The sequence below is a fragment of the Lygodium microphyllum genome, chromosome 10, assembly GCF_053477565.2.
Source record: "Lygodium microphyllum isolate KBCC chromosome 10, Lygodium_microphyllum_v1.1.10, whole genome shotgun sequence".
NCBI lineage: Eukaryota > Viridiplantae > Streptophyta > Polypodiopsida > Schizaeales > Lygodiaceae > Lygodium > Lygodium microphyllum.
The window spans coordinates 38,705,585-38,722,591 of record NC_141144.1 but is presented as its reverse complement, the minus strand read 5'-3'; the positions used below and the strand labels follow the sequence as shown (position 1 = coordinate 38,722,591).

General features: G+C 39.7%; 1 pseudogene; it reads left to right on the top strand.

The window, feature by feature from the left end:
- The first annotated feature begins 3,933 nt into the window (after positions 1 to 3,933).
- LOC148029899 (uridine 5'-monophosphate synthase-like) overlaps positions 3,934 to 17,007 on the top strand; it is a 64,692-nt pseudogene continuing 51,618 nt past the window's right edge.

Genomic DNA, 17,007 nt, shown 5'->3' with positions numbered 1-17,007 from the left:
GGAAGGGAGTTGGCATGTTTGTTTGGGGATGAAGGAGATGATACAAAACCATTCCTGAAGTAGTCACAATAGATGCCGAAGTTGCACAAAGAGAGTCTGAATTCACACAAAGAAGACATTTGTGGTGGCCTCTTTGGTCTCGTCTATAATTCCATAGGTCTGCACCTTTCAAATCATGGTGCTCATGGCCGTGCAGACAGTTTTGACTTTGCTGATTTATGGCACAGCAAATACACAGACATAGTCCTGAATGACCTAGCAGCTCTTCCGGCCCTCTCTGTATGTTCTCTTAATCCATCTAGTCATCATTAGAAGGACAGGATATAGCTGCTGCAATATGGAGCTAACGGGACGAAGACAAAGAAGATATTGGGAGACAACAACGAAGCAAAAGGGAACGAAGCATGAAGGTGAATCTCAGTCCATGTAATTGAGAGGACGAGAAGTCAACGAGCTTGTGATCGGGTTGATCTGCATATTTTCAACGTTTGACAGCTTTCCTCCCATGAATTCAGAGTGTGCTCGTTAAAAATTGATTATGGCATATGTTCAGGGCCTGTTGTGTGTTTGCAAGATGGTTGCTAATACCTTGAAGACTTATCTTCCATCCCTTTCGTAATTCCACAGATCTTTCGACTATCTCTGTATGTTCTTCTGATCCATCTGGTCATCATAAAAAAGAGGGAGCATAACGAAGAGGTAGGGGGGTTCGGACAGAAGAGGAACACTATGTACGGAGGGAGGGGAAGATAAAAAACGGAAGACTGTGATGAAAAGCAGCAAGGCGACAGGCATTTGGGGGGATGAAACGTCAATAGAATGGACAGACCGCAGTATTTACTAAATTATGTGACTATCTATTGTTCCAGAACTCGATTATGTTGAATAGCTCCTGGTGTAATCAATGAAATTTGACAAATCAGAAGATGGAGTTTGTAAAATTTTTATGGTAATAATTACAGTGACAGTGAGCTGGCTGATGGGATTATCAAACTGATAAAGAACCATAGATCGTGAGAAGAGAAGAGAGAGTGAGAGACACAGACACTGAGAGAGAGAGGAGCTTTCCCATGTTATCTAGCACAATTGAGCAATAACAGAGCATACTCTGCGTCAAGGAACAGAGCATTCAGCCCTTCATTGCCCTTGGACTATTTCCACTACTTGGATAGAGCTGAATCAGCTTGGAGCATTTGGTTAAAGTTGCTCACAGATCTTATATTTTACATTACGGAATTGCAGAATTGCATACTATCATTATTTTGAAACCATGACTTCCCTGCCACTTTCCCAAGAGTTGTAGTTATGTCACTCTATACAGCACATCTATGTACTTATCATTACAAAATACAACATTGGTTTTGCTGGTGAATTGGCTTTGCTTACCGCTGCATTGAATCCAATGACTGTCTTTGAGCTTAATTAACAGCTCCCTACGTGGATATGACCAGCAATCAACACCATTGTGTCTTCGGTACGCTTGTTAAGACTTTGAACCCGGAGTGACTTTGTTATTAAGGAGTTTTACAACAAGCTATGAGAATTTTGCAGATTGAGATAGGTATAACAGTGACATGAGTTTTATTGTCATCATCCTAATCTCTTCTAACACCTAAGGAAGTAAGCACCTGTATTTGAAGATCTACGGAATTGAGGAATCTTCTTTTTTGGAATTTCTTAAGAACCTCTGTGGTCGTGACTTTGCTTTCGAAAACCTTCGACAACGGCGATGGCAACGGCAATGGCCGCAAGCCTTCTTCCTCTCCCTCTCTCACCCTCTGTGCAAAATGGTCGCTCTCTCTCTCGCTCGCCCTCTCGAAATGTCTCACGAATGCGCGAAATGAAATGCGCTCAGTTTTTGGCCCTCTTTTTTTTCCCTGTGGAGCGTCGCTATGTGCGTTGCTATTTGTGTCACAAATGCAATGCTAATAGCGACACAAATAGCGACGCCGCTATTCTTGCGTTGCTACCTGCCATCGCTATACATGTGTTTCCTTGTAGTGTTGGTAGATATATGGTAGGGGACTAATGTGTTTTGTGTTGCAGTGAGTAGATCACTAGTAAATTCATATTTTTGAGTAGATCACATCATAATGCACAGATTTTGTTCATCTGTGGGCTCTTCATCAATGTGGGATTGCAATACTTGTCTACGCACTTCTTAGCATAAGGTTATTATATAACACACACATGTAAGTTTTTTACTTGGTTGTAATTTCTTTAAAGAAATCTTAGAAAGGCTTAAATATCATTCTTGCTAGAAAAATCCTATAATATATCTATAGTTTAATTTTTCTAGGAAAAAGCATGTTATGCAAGGGAGAAGAAAGGCAAGATCCCAAAAGGAACACCCTTTCATTGTATTTTGAGCACCAAAGCTAATCAATATCCATAAATATATAAAATTTACATTAGGGGGACAAATATTTACAACTAACATGGGGGGGGGGGGGGGGTGAATTCTATCATAGCTTTTCATCAATATGAATTTACCTTGTGTTCACATTAAAATCCAAACAACTTCCAAGTTTGAGGATTATAGGCAACACATGTGCTTTTGTTGGGTGAGGAAAAGTATCCATAGTTGTTCCCTCTCCTTGCAATTTTATTAGCATTGCCCTTCAGGCATATGCTAGTAAAATGGTGTGTGGCAAGGTGGTGCATGGATCCAAAAAAAAAGCCACACTTTACTCAAGTTAAATGGCTCACTATCTTGAGTAAAGTGGCCCACTTTATGAGTTAAGATTTGTGGATCTTGGAAAAAAAGGAGTCCTTAAAATTAGGCGTTGGCTACATCAAGGCAAATTAGAAGTGTTGGAGGAGGGCAGTCAAGAGGTTGCTCAACTCACTCAACCTTGTAAACTGTCATGGATAGTGGTCAAAATAGAATTGGTACAATGGTGTAGTAGTAAATTGCATCTTAGTATGGATAGCACCCCCCCCTCTACATAGAAGGCAAGAAGATTAGCCAAATCATTGTCTTCCACTCATGTTAAGAAGCTATTGTTAACGTGCAGACCTGACTTTAGCCACATTTGCAGAATATCTGGGCTCGAGGATCATGGTTTTTGCAATGAAGATGTCATTGTGCATGATTTTCTGGGTTCTCTTATTGATGCTAAGGAAGATAATCTAGCTACTAAGTTGGATTTTCATCACTTTAGATGTCGGTACATCGCCTATATGTTGTAGTGGAGCATCACCTAAAGATAGGATCAAATTCATAATCTTCTTCTTCATAATCATCATCTTCCCCCAAGTGTGTAGTCTCACTAGAACATTCCAAATTGGCAAGTAGGAAAATGAGACAAATACAATAAAACTCAACTTCGTCCATTGGGTCTACTTTAGAAACAAGGCAATTAATAGTTTTTGTGAATTTTTTCTAAGTGAAAATTCTTGAATCGCTACTCAAAAAAAGTGCTAGGGCTTCCAGATGGGGGAAGAAGTAGGCAAAAAACTATAGCTCAAGGAGTGTTCACCAAAAATCCAAGATTTAATGTAAAGTGAATTGCAAAAATTTTAAAAAGAAGCTCAAATTTTAAAGAATAAGGTTTTAAACCTTGAACCCTTGAAACTTTTAGTTATAAAAATGAAAAAATACATGGAATTTGATTCAAAAATCCTTCCAAAATTATAAATTAAAGGTTTTTGTATTTGCTACCAAAAATATTTTTCACGAACGCTGAGGCCAAGATATTTTGCTACTTGACATTTCATGAATGGAACCCATGAAAATTCTTTCATAATTTAAATAAATTTTCTAGTTAAAATGTGGTTGCATTAATGTTGTATGTTACAAATAACGTAACCTTAGAGCTACAAGGGTATAAGCAAAGTATCAAAGACTGCTTGTTTTACATCAATTTGTTGAGCTAACATTGAGAGAGAGAGAGAGAGAGAGAGAGAGAGAGAGAGAGGGAGGGAGCTACCATGGATGATCTCTTCGAGCCTGACAAGCTTGTCCTCACTCTTCATGATGCGGAGGTAGTCCAATCGAGAGCTTCAAGCTCAAGAGAGGCATCACCTCCCCCATATACATCGACCTCTGTGTCATCGTCTCCTTCCCTGCCCTGCTTGCAAAGGTCACACAAGCCACTTGGTCCACTTTCTTCTCCCTCCGCTTCAACGTCATCTATGGTGTCCCCTACACCGCGCTCCCCGTTGCCACGGCCATCTCCCTTTCCCGTGCCATTCCCATAAAAATGTGCCGCAAGGAGGTCAAGGACTATGGCACACACAACGCCATCCAAGGCATCTTTCGCCATGGCCAGTCCTGTTTTGTCCTTGAGGACCTTGTCACTAGCGGCACCTCTGTCCTTGAGACTGTCACTCCGTTCACTGATGTCGGGCTCATGGTCACCAATGTTGTTGTCTGATCGACTGACAACAGAGGGCCGTGCAAACCTACACCAGAACGGTGTGAAGCTTCATGCTGCGCTCGAGTTGACTGAGATAGTGGAGGTGCTTGTGCGGCATGGGAAGCTAACGAAAGATGTGGCTGCTTCTGTGCAGTAGTTTTTGGCAAAGAATCAGACTTCCTTGCCAGGCCCAACACAAGGGTAGGTTCCCCATCCTTCAAAGAGCAGGATGTCTTACAATCAACATGCTCTTCTTGCACAGAACGCAACAACAAAGAGACTTTTTGAGTTCATGGAGAGAAAGAAGAGCAACTTGTCATTGGCTGTAGATGTGAACACAATAGAAGAGCTGTTGGCTTTTTCTGAAAAGGTATGTATAAGCTTATTGTTTTAGTTTAGAACAACAGTGAGATTTGATGGTATAACTTAACCAATAATACAAACAATTGGTCAGTGTGAGCTTTTCTGTCCTTTACATTGATTTCAAGTTATATAATTGGAAAACACAATAGTTCAAGGAAAAACAAAATGTATGCCTTTTAGTTGTTCCTTGGAACTTAGATGCACCAACACTTCAAGTCTAGATACCTTCTTGATGCATGAATTTTTTTCACATGAGTAAAATCATCTAGCCAAGGATGAGGATTTATTTAAGGAGCTATCTCATTGGACCTGAGAATGTGGTATAATTGAAGTAATCTTTACATGTCTCAGTTGTATATATCTATCTGGTGGATGTTGTCATGTAGAGGTCATGTGAGTTTATTATTGTTAAGGCCTTGTTTAGGAACAACATCACAATATTTGATCAAGGTAGTTGAAATACGAGTTATGAGAGACTCACATATTCACCATCACCTACCAAATATGTAATCAGTAGGCCCACCTCTTAACTATGGGCAACAAAAGACCACAACTATGCTACACGCAGTTAGTTGTGAGTGCATTAGTTAGGCTAGTGCATCTATGTCGCAATTTTTGCATCTAGAAAAGATGAGGTTGTCTAATAGGCTACTCACTTTTCTAGATGGAAAAAATGCACCTACTATAGTGGTTGGACTTTTTGCATCTATGTCTAGTAGGTTGCTCATTGGAGTGGTTGCCAAAGTAGCCATTGGACAGACTCCAGAGTTAAAATATTATGTCAAAGTGATATTGGAGAATGAAAAATTCTTCACAGTGTTGTTTGGTATTACAGAACACCAAGAAAGCATAAGTTCGAAGGCATGTTGAAGGGGGGGTCCTCGAAGTATTGTGATTATCCATCATTCTTATATGGATTACTCAACTTGTTCTCCTATGAGAGCTGGATTTGAGGACCCAATTTGAACCCATTCTTGGAGTGTTGGAGCCCATTTAAATTGAAAACATGGCCGAGAGGTATTATAGTGCCAATTTTTATGAAAAATCAAATAGTAGTGGATGGTTGATGAACTGAAGCTTTCCTAGATGCATTTTGACATTAGGAATCCAAATCAAGTCTCACTTCGTCGATTGAAGGTCGTTTGACCCCCCATTTAATCCCTATAAGGTTTGGCATTATAAAGCAGCTACTGGATCCGGGAGCCAGAAAGTGTAGTGGGGAGACCAAGATGATGGAGTTCGATGTCACGAAGCCGCCTGTCCAAACCAATCTCGAATCTGAGTTTGTTTGCCCATCCAAAATTGAAATATCCACTTTGCAGGACAATGTGAACAAAAAACGATGAACCGGTTATTTTCATGTTTTAAAACCTTAGGCTTAATAAAAGCCTTGAAACTAATGAAAAAGTTGTTAAACAAGAGGGGGGGACGCTTTTTTTTTTTGCACTTCCTCAAAATCACTCGATGATGCTTCAATCCTCATCCATCTGGAGAGAGAGAGAGATTCTCAATCAAGATAAAGAGAGGAACGAGATGGCTGTAAGCTTGCCCATTTTAATGAAGGATTTCCAAATTTGATTTTCTAGTATTTCTCTCTCCTCTCTTCTCTCTCCTCTTAGTGGCTAATTATATGTATCAATGAAAGAGAGAAGCGGGAGCGGGGGGTGATGACGATTCTAAAGCCAACGATGTTGATGGAGTGGTAGAGGATGTAGATCGGGGTTGGAGAGTGCATCACTAGCAAGAGGAAAGCATCAACAACCTCTCAATGTCGGGATACATGCCTTGAACACGCGGGTTTCTATGAGTAAGTGTTATTTTTTTTCGTTTGATGAAAGATAATTGAAGAAAATGATTGATAATGATTGATCTTGGTTGCATATGCTGAGTTATCTTTTTAATCAAAGAAAAATTTAGAAAATTTGATGATATAGTAATTTTTTCTCAAAACACGTAAAACCTACAAAGTGCGATTTTTGAAGAAATTATGAAAATTGGAGGTTTTAGTGAGTGTTTTGAGTTTCCATGGAATAAAAATAAATATAAAAATGGGGTTAAGTGATTTTGATTATTGAGAACTCATAGTTCTGATTTTTTATAATTTTTCGAATAAATAAATAGAAAAAATAGAGAAAAATGAAAAATTTTAAGTTTTTCGTGATAGATAATTAAGGCAAAATATGATTCATGTTTGTGAATGTTTAGCACAGTTGAAGCATGAGGATTAAGCCTCAATTCATCATTTTTTGTATGTTAGAGTGTGTTCTTATTGCTTCCCATATGAAAAATGACATACAAGTGAACCTGGAACCCATGCAACACTGCAAAACCTAAGTGTTAGGAGGAGAGACCGTTTGTGAGCGTGCTTAGTTGCTAGAAATACATCAAATTCTTATTCATTTGGTTTATGCATAGCATATAGGCCGATAAAAATTAAAGTTTAAAGAGACTAGTAGCACGAGTAAACTCTGTGCAAGTCTTTAGCAATGTAGCAATGACAAGTACATCGAAAAACATTAAAGAATTATCTTTGCATACCATGTGCCTGATTTCTAATCATAAAATGATTTTGCACAATGGTCATACACTTCTGCATTTTGCATGCCACATGGTATAAAACTTGGATGTATAGCACTTGATTGCCTAATAAATGACCAACGTGGAGTGTTTCAGGATACCTTTGCTCTAATAAATAATTGATTGCCTAATAAAACCTAGATCCATAGCACTTGATTTCCTAATAAATGACCAATGTGGAGTGTTTAAGGATACCTTTGCTCTAGGCTAGACGGTCATTTCTTGGGGAAAGTGCTTGGTAAGGAAATATTGAAGTCTCCTAGATCATTAAAAATGAAAGAGTGAAGCTTGTATGTTTGTTCTTTATATTGGAACAATGCATCAAGGGGCCAATCCCTGAGATGTAGGAGAGCTATAGTGGGGCTATGGTATTTCAGCTAAGAGGGTTCCTCCTACATATGTGATACGTGGTATATTATACCAACATGTATGGGATCTCCCTCTAAAGAGTAGGGGAGGGAAAACATTGAACTGTGTCCTATTACAAACGCAAGATTGATATTAGAGTTAAATGTAGCATGTCCCTTAGACACTCCTGGCCGCAAGGTTGTGTGGGGTGTCTTGTGTGCCTAGAGGTCCCGCTAGTACTAGAGAGCCAGTTTCGGGCCCATTTTAGATCCCAACAAGTGTTACATTTTCCGAGAGCTTCCTACAAGTGGCAGTTTCCATGCCTTGGTCGATTGGGACCTATTCTCTAGTGTATGCCAAAGATTAGTGAGCTAGACTCACAAGACCGTCAAGCGGAGCTCCAAATCAAGAAAGGGCCAAACAAGCTAGATCGCATGGGCTAAGATAAAGAGAATATACTCTCCGCAAAGAAGTGGCCCAATAGCTTTGCAAGGGTGGGGTTTTCATAACCCTAGCTCAACATATAGTCCATTACGAGGAGGAAGCACTAGTTCTTCCCCCCTCCAATCAAGCCCTCCACTTCAAGTGGAGCTCTAGTTTGGGTTGTTCAAACCCCTGCAATTACCATGGTGGCACAACCTATTGCTATACCTGTTAGAATGGTGGATTTGCCAGCTTTAGGTTTCTCCCTACCCATCTTTAATGGGTTAGTGGAGGAGGATGTGAAACTGCACATTAATGAGTTCCAAAAGTTGATGTTCAACTATCGCATCGAGGATGAAGGACATTTAATGATGTTCTTTAACATGATTTTGAAAGAAAGATCTTCCATATAGTATCATGGCCTAGAGGTGGGAGCCATAACTATCATTGGTTTATTTTTCGAAGCCTTTCAAAGGGAGTTTTCCCTTGAAAAGGATGGTCAATATTGGCTGCGTGTATTAAATGTGACATGTCAAGAGCCACAGGAGGATATCCGAGCATATGCCAAGAAGTTAAAAGAGGTGTTTCGAAAATTGCAAGCCTTTATTCCTATGCCAACAGTTTCCCAACTACAATATTTCTTGCATGGTCTAGATTTCAACATTCAGGTGCGATTGAGTAGTATAACTTTGCCAGATGTAGACACTGCCATTAGACAAGCACAAGAAGTAGAATCCCTTCCATAAGCGGCTTATGCCTCTCCAACCAATCTTAATATGTGTTTAGTTTTAGGAAATGATTTGGCATTGACCAATGGCAATGGAAGTCAAGGGATAGCAATGACTAAGACCCAAATATAAGAGGAAGCATGGTCCAAAGTGTTCCTTTATTCCCAACTCCTCCTAGTGTGGCTATGGCTTTAGCTAGTCTAATGGCTCCATTAAATATTGGAGGCCAAGTAACGAGCCCTAATGTTATTCCTGTGAGTCAACAACAACCAGTGCCCAATCAAATTATTAGGTCAATGGAACAACGGATAGATAATCAAGGCTATGTGTCGAGTGCCTCAAATGTCCTTAGCAAAGTTAAGGACATGATGAAGCACTACACTCACATTATTTTTGAACAATATAGACAAATAGCCATTGATGTTAATTTTCTTAAAAAACAACAGAATCTGATAGGGAGTTGACGCCCTGAAGAGGGTGCACCCTCGAGATCTAGTTGTAAATGGAGTGGTGTCCAACAATACCCTCGGAAATTTCCAAGTGTCAAATGTGATATTTGTTGGAAGTCTGGTCACTTAGCTGCCACCTCTTGGAGTAAGATTAGCTCTCTCTAGCAAGGTAGCAGACAACGAGGTCCTGTTAACCATCACACGCAATGGAAAATCTCCAATAGGATGATGGATTGAAGCAAATCCTCCAAAGAGGCAAGGCTACTATAGAGGAGCTACCTAGGGGAAATGGAGTTAGTCTCATTGAGGAGCTACCTAGGGGCAATGGAGTTAGCCTCATTGAGGCTATGTGGGTCAATAGGAGTGAAGCCTCTATTCTGCGAGCTATCAGAAGAGGTAAAAAAGGTAAAGAAGGTGACAAGGACAATGTAAAGCCTGTTGAAGGAAACCCTAAGCAAGATGATAAAGGGACGCAAGTCCTTAACCTTCACATGGAAGGGGGACCTTTAAAACCTGAAGGGAGTAAATCTGATGCCAAGAATGATAAAGAGTCACCAAGGAAGAAGGTAAAAGCTAAGAAGGAAGTGCCAAAGCTGGTTCAACGACCAAAGGAGAGAATGGTCAAGCGTGAGATGAGAGCTCTAGTGAATTATCGCAAATTCGATTTGGGAGGCTTTCTTTGTGAAGTTAGACTAGATGTGAATCTCTTGCAGTTGATTAAGCTATCTCTAGGAGTACACAAGGAGTTCAAAAATATCCTACGTACTGGGTATATCATAGAACCTTTGGGTGTCGCATGAGTAGGAGATGATTGGTTTGAGCATGCTAAAAAGAATTACTCAAGGGTGGCAACCTACGTTGATGGAATACTAGTGGACCATGCTATTGTAGATACATGATCCTCTGTAAACATCATGAGTTCAAAATTGATGGAGAGACTGGGTCTCGCAATTCAAAAGGACGCCTCACAATTCTTAGAATGGCTGATGATAGTCCATGTTACATTTTCAAATGTAGATTGCCTTTTAGACTTTAAGGTGATTAGATTCGCAACGCATCCTAGCTATCAAGTATTGCTAGGTAAACCCTAGATCTCGCAAGTAGACTGTCAAGTGGATATAGTTGCCGGTCAACTAATATTTTGTAGAGGTGACCGACGAGTAGTAGTTGATGCTTTTCTTGAGTCCCCTCAAAGCGAGAGAGCTCCTTTATCCTCTACAGAATTAGAGACATTAGAAGCTGCATATGCTAAAGAGATGCCATTGAGTGATGAAACCAAAGAAGGGTCCACTATAGAAGACATCTATCAAATAACATTGAATGAGCCTATAAAAGCTCACGTTCAAATTAGAGACACGGACGTCATTGAGCTAGACCTTGGTATGCCAATTAAATTAGGATCCATGCTCAGTTTAGAAGAACAAGAGGACTATGTGTCCCTGATTCACGAGTTCCATGATATCTTCGCTTGGAGTTATGACTAACTTAGAGGTATTCCTCCTAGCATGGTTGTCCATACAATCCCTCTAAAGGAAGGAAGGCGCGTTGTACATCAGAAAGTAAGGTGTATGCCTTTTGAACTAAGGGACGGCCTATTTGAGAAGCTACAAAAGTTGCAGAAAGTGGGGTTGATCTTCCCTATTCAACATATTGAATGGTGTTTACCAATTGTGATTAGGAAGAAGAAAAATAATCAAATCTAGATTTGCATGGACTTTAGAGAGCTAAATAAGCAAACAATTAAGGACTACTACCCATTTCCCTTTATTGATCAGCTTTTGGACTAGTTAGTAGGTAGGGAAATATATTTGTTTATAGATTGCGCGGGATATAACCAGATGGCAATTGCAGAAGGTCTTCGATACCTTTGCGTACCATGTGATGGCATTTTGTTTATGCAATGCACCTGTAGGAAAATATATTCGTTCATGGATTGCTTCGCGGGATATAACTGATGGCAATTACAAAAGAACACAAGATTAAAATGACATTTATTACTGTCTTTGGTACCTTTGCATACCATGTGATGTAATGCAGATTATATGCCAATTTTGTCTTCCAAAAGAATTAGTATCGAACTGTGGAACCATTTCCTAAACAAGGTGATTAAAAGTTTGATTGAAGAGTGGCAAATTAAGTAGAACAAGATAACTCCTGATAATCCGTAGAAAAATGGGAAAGGTGAATGTACTAACAAGCAACTTGTGGGTATTCTATTAAAATAAGTGTCAGAGAAGAAACGAGACTAGGATAAAAATTTGTATGTGGCAGTGTGGGCATATAACATAGCATTTAAATGATCCACTGGCCACACCCCATCCAAAAGACATTACTCTAAATTCAAAATGACCATATCCGGTATTTGAATGTTGTCTTCGGAATATCCACATCCTTGACGCGGATATGATAATACCCTGATCTCAAATCAATCTTGGAGAAGATTTTTGCTTTCTGCAGTCAATTGAGCAACTCATCTATCCTCGGAATGGAATACTTATTTTTTATGGTTACTTGGTTCAGGCTTGTATAATCAATGCAAAGGCAAAATGTACCATCCTTCTTCTTTTAGAAAAAGATTGGAGTCCCCCCTCAAGGAGAGCTGCTAGGGCATATGTACCGTTGGTCCAATAGCTGTTTGATTTGTTCCTTTAACTCAATGGCTCCAGGAATGGACATCTTGTAGGGCCTTTTTGCAATTAGTGCAGCTCTTGAAATTAGCTTAATTTCATGATCCACTTCCCTAGGCGGTGGTAATTCCCTCAATTATTCCGAGAACACATCCACATATTCTTTTAACCATGATGGTGCTTCAGTGGTGTCCTCTACCTGATCTAGTTTATTTAGCTTGATCACGTAGATGGGTAATCCTTTCCTTATTCCTTGAGCTATTTGTGTTGCCTTAGCTAGATGGATCTTTGGTCTACTTGCTTCTCCTTGTGTTGTAACTAGCTCACCCTTAGGATTCCTAAAGGAGACTTGACCCTTTCCACAATGAATGTGAGCATCATTGGGAATTAGAAAATCCATCCCAAGTAGGGATCCATGGACTCCTAGATTCATTACCCTAAACTTAACAGATGTGGGCTCATTTCCTTGTAGGAATTCCACCTTAGCACTTTGTCTAGTGCAAGTGATTTATCGTCCATTTGCTAGTTCGAGAAGCAAAGTTGGTGTAGCTACGGTGGTTATCCCTAACCTTCTTGCAAAGGTTGGTAAAATGAAAGAATGAGTGCTACCACAATCAATTAGGGTTTTTAATTTCTTACCCTGGTGATCCAATGGTGTTTGAGTCACCGAGAATTGGCTGTTTGGCCCCTTTTTATGGAGGGTGGCATGAACGGTTGCCCTCTCAATCTCAACTTCCATGGATGGATCTTCTTCTTTGTCGATTCTTTTAGTGGTAATATTGGATGTTTTTACCCTTCCCAATGCTGCACGACCGTAGCCACAAGTCGCCCTGGCTTGGCCATCGAATTTCCCTTGATGGCAATCTCTGCCAAGTTTGGGACATTCCCTTTTGAAGTACCAAGGTTCATTGCAGTGGAAACAATGCATGCTTTGATCACTTATTTGAGTGGGGACAAAGTCATTGATTGCATTTGCTCTCAGCTTCTTCCATAGGCCTTGACTCTGTCCTTGTGAGCTTTCGACATCCCTCGATTCTGGTCTTTGTAAGACCAAGGTCCGAACTTCAGCTGGACTTCTTGGGCAATAGGTCCTACTCTTATCAAATCATCTTGCAAATTTGAAGGACGCATTGATTCCAACGGAGTGTTTATTGGCGAATTTAGCCCATCACAAAACTTTGAGACTTGTTGGGGGATACTCATTGTCAGGGTGTATTTCAGCAAGGCGACAAATTTCGAGTAGTATGCCTCCAAAGACAACTTTCTACTTAAAGAACTCATTCATCTTTTGAATTCTATAAGTAGGTGGCATATATCTTCCCTACATTGCTTCCTTTAGTTTTTCCCAAGGTATTGTGCTTTCAGTGATTGCTTGGTCCTTACACCATTGCTTCCACCATAGCCTACCTTCGCCCGTGAGCTTAAGCTTGGCAATCATGGCTTGGTTCACAAGTGGTGTTCGGGCAACACTAAAATATTCATCCATGGATTCAATCCATATTTTGGCATCGGCTTCAACAATCTTCCCTTTTCCCTCAAATTTTGGTGGTTTAATTTGTTTGAGAAGAAGCTTCTTCTCTTGTGCCTCTGTCGGGCTTAATGCGGAAACATGATTCTGGATCTGTGCTTGGGGTTGTATCTAGTTACCAATTTAAACCTTCAGTGTTAGGATTGCATTAACACTTCCTCATACAACTTAAATCAAAGTGCACATATTTTCCATCGCTACTATGCAACAATTCGAATGAACATAAAATTCTTATTTAACCATAGGGAAGCGTAAGCCAATTACTTGGGAATAGATAGGGATCGGCTAAGATGATTTTCTTTTCAGGAGTTACATCAATGCCATGTTAATAATTCCCTATTGGATTCAACTACAAGGACACAATAGTAGTATGGATTGGGGGAATAGATTGTCAGGAAGCAATAAGTCATGGGAAGTTTAAGAAATCCATTTTTTTGATAGCCATGACATTCATTTTTCCCCATTACTTTAATTATGTTTGCTGGCAAGATTTTAACCACCTCTTCGTAGATGTAGCAGTTGTGATCTACTTTGCCGGCATCCGATGTGTAGGGTTGAGTTCACACGAGCCTCATGGAAGATGAATAACTTGATAATATTCAAGTCCTCAAACCACTTTAGCCTCTTTAGGTTGTCTTGAAGATAGACGAGTCGGTTGGCATCTATGTAGCAAGATCCCGCACTCCGAGTCCAACGCTTCTCCACATACAGGGGTGAGGGGTTATACAGCCAATCCAGGATCCCAATCATGTCGGACCATCTGCAATAGATTGAAGAGTTTATAGCTGCCTTGAACATGATATGAAATATGAGGAACCTGCTTCATGCCTGGTAATTCTAAAAGTGATAGTACTCCACAAGTGAAGAAGGGGTTTTAGTCAAAAGGTCGTATCCACGAGGTATTTGAGAGAGAAGGAAGTAGAGAATAGGAGACATAAGAGAAGAAAAAGAATAGGCAGGTATATGAGTGGCGTCGAGCATGCCCTTGAAGGAGAGCACCCATTCCTTCTCCTCTAGCTCGAGCATATTTGTGAGCTCTGATACCATGTTCGAAACTGCGAGGAAGACGAGAGACGTGAGGAAGAGAGGAGAGAAGAGAGATATGAGACACCGGAAGTGGAACCCCAAAAGTATGTCAACTGAGCACACATGATAGGAATATATAGAGGAGACCTGGGGTGCTATATATAGACAGACTATATATAGCTAACATAAACAGCATGTGATTCCAAGGCACTAGTGGCTTTCATCCTAACAATGTATATGCCCTTATTATCATGCATTTGAGCATGATATGGGAGTGTTAAATGCTCAATTTTGGAGCTTATTTGTAGGTTGGAAAAAATGAACTAGTTGCTATTCTGAATTTGGAAATAATATTTCTAGACGGTTGTAGTATGTGTGATGCTTATTTGCTATTGACAAATTCTTTTATCATACCACTTGAGTGGTAGATGCTTTTTGGGATAATGTGAGTGCTGAAAGTCCAAATTCTGGACTGATTTGTTGCTGGTTATACCAGGGTATTGACTGGTTATTGTTTGTAGGAAGGATACCTATCATCTTCACATGACATACATGCAATATATTCTAACCAATTGGACATGTATCAACTCCTGCATAGAGTGGCAACTGAATGAGTTATTTTGGGGCTGTTTTGAGGTCTAAATACTCTTGTTTTGCCAAAGAAAGTACTCCTGGTTATAGTAGTGGGCTGGTTGTATTTGGTACTACTACTTACATACAATACAAACATTGATACTTGTATGGACATAGAACACAATATTAGTGAGTTTGGGAATCTCCCAATTCCCATTTTTTTAATACAAAAAAGGTGGCACCCGGATAACATGCCCATAAGTTTCTCAAAAACATATGATGTGACCTATCATTGGAAAGCACTTGAAAAATGGAATCTATTGATCTATAGAGCGCTCGATACGGAGTTATAGTGTTCAAGTTATGACAAATCCAAAGATTTGACCACGTGTCCCAAACTTATGGGAAATTCCCATATTTCCCAATATGGTGTTATAGTTTGTTGCTAGGATGTTTTGCCACTACCATAGAATGTTTTGAATTGATTTGAGCTTGTTTTATGCTCAGTTGAGTGTGTTTTTTCATTATTGGAATATAGTTTACAGTAAGCAGGTTGTTAAGAAAATTTTCTTGAATTATAGGAAACTATCTTGAATAGCAGGAAACTAGTCTTGAACTATAAGAAAAGGAGTCAGATACTTACAAGTTGTATACATCACTGAATAACTAAGCTACCACTATGGAAAATTCTCAAGGCACTGACAATATCACTCAAATTGTGGGAGAAAAGATGGACAACAAATTTTTTTCTTTATGGAAGTTCCCTATGAAGAATTTTTTGGTTGATAGAGGTTATTGGGACTTATTTACAGGTGATGACACTGAACTTGAAATGCATGAAAGGAATCCGATAAATGATTAGAAAAGGGATCATAAGCTATGGATTGAGAGAGCATGCCAGGTGTTACATTGGTTTTCCTTATGTATATCAGATGCTATGGTTATACAAATTACTGGATGCAGTTCTCCAAAGGATGCATGGGACATACTCATGAATAATTATGGAAATGTAACACATGCAAGAAAGATTCAGCTAAAGCAAAAGTTCAATAACATGTCTAGAAATGGTAGAAGCATTCAGGCCTACACTATAGATATCAAGAACATAGCAGATCAGCTTGCCACCATTGGATCTTTAGTGTCTGAGGATGAAATGATTTTAGTGATATTTAATGCACTACAATCAATAAAGTCCTTGATTTTAGTGTGCTCAAATGCGAATCTTTTATGGAAGTTGTTCATTCTTAACATGCCAGAGTGCACTAAAACACAATTTCCTCGGGGGGGGGGGGGGGGGGGGGATCACTCATGAATATATGTATATATAACGTGATTTCAAAATAAGGGGTTTTTAAAATACCATTTTTATACATTTTCTACATACAAAAAGGGTGTCATATAAAGGGGTTACTTATAGATTGAATAGAAAAGGGTTTTTCTTATTCAAGAAAAGTTCATAGATTAGGATATTTATAAATAGGCCATGAACGCACATTATATAGAGAATATACATATAGTGAACCCCCCAAGACAATTTCCAACAGGATTGAATAATGAAACCTAATTGGTGGTTAGTTATCATAGATTTTTACTAGAACACTTCTTCCTTACCAATGATGTCAATCTACATTTTTAAGAGTTCCCATCAAAGTAGGATTTATGGGGGCACTTGGTTACCAAGTATCATGGTTCCTTAGCCCGCAGCTCCATCGGTTGAAGCAGGATTTCCGCTCGATTGGACCTTACTTTACTTGGGAAGGCATCATATAATTTGGAATTTTCATTGGGGCTAGGCACCCAGGCTACAGGAGAATTGATTCCTTGTGGAAGGAAATCGACTGTGAGGACCCTCTCAAAGAGGGGGAAAAAGAAAGGGGAAGCTTGGAAGCCTCCAAGGGGGAAATTGCCCTCTCTCTCTCTGTCTCTCTGTCTCTCTCTCTCTCTCTCTCTCTCTCGTTTGGAAGCTGGGAAGAGTAACAATGATAATCCCCCTCCTTCTTATGC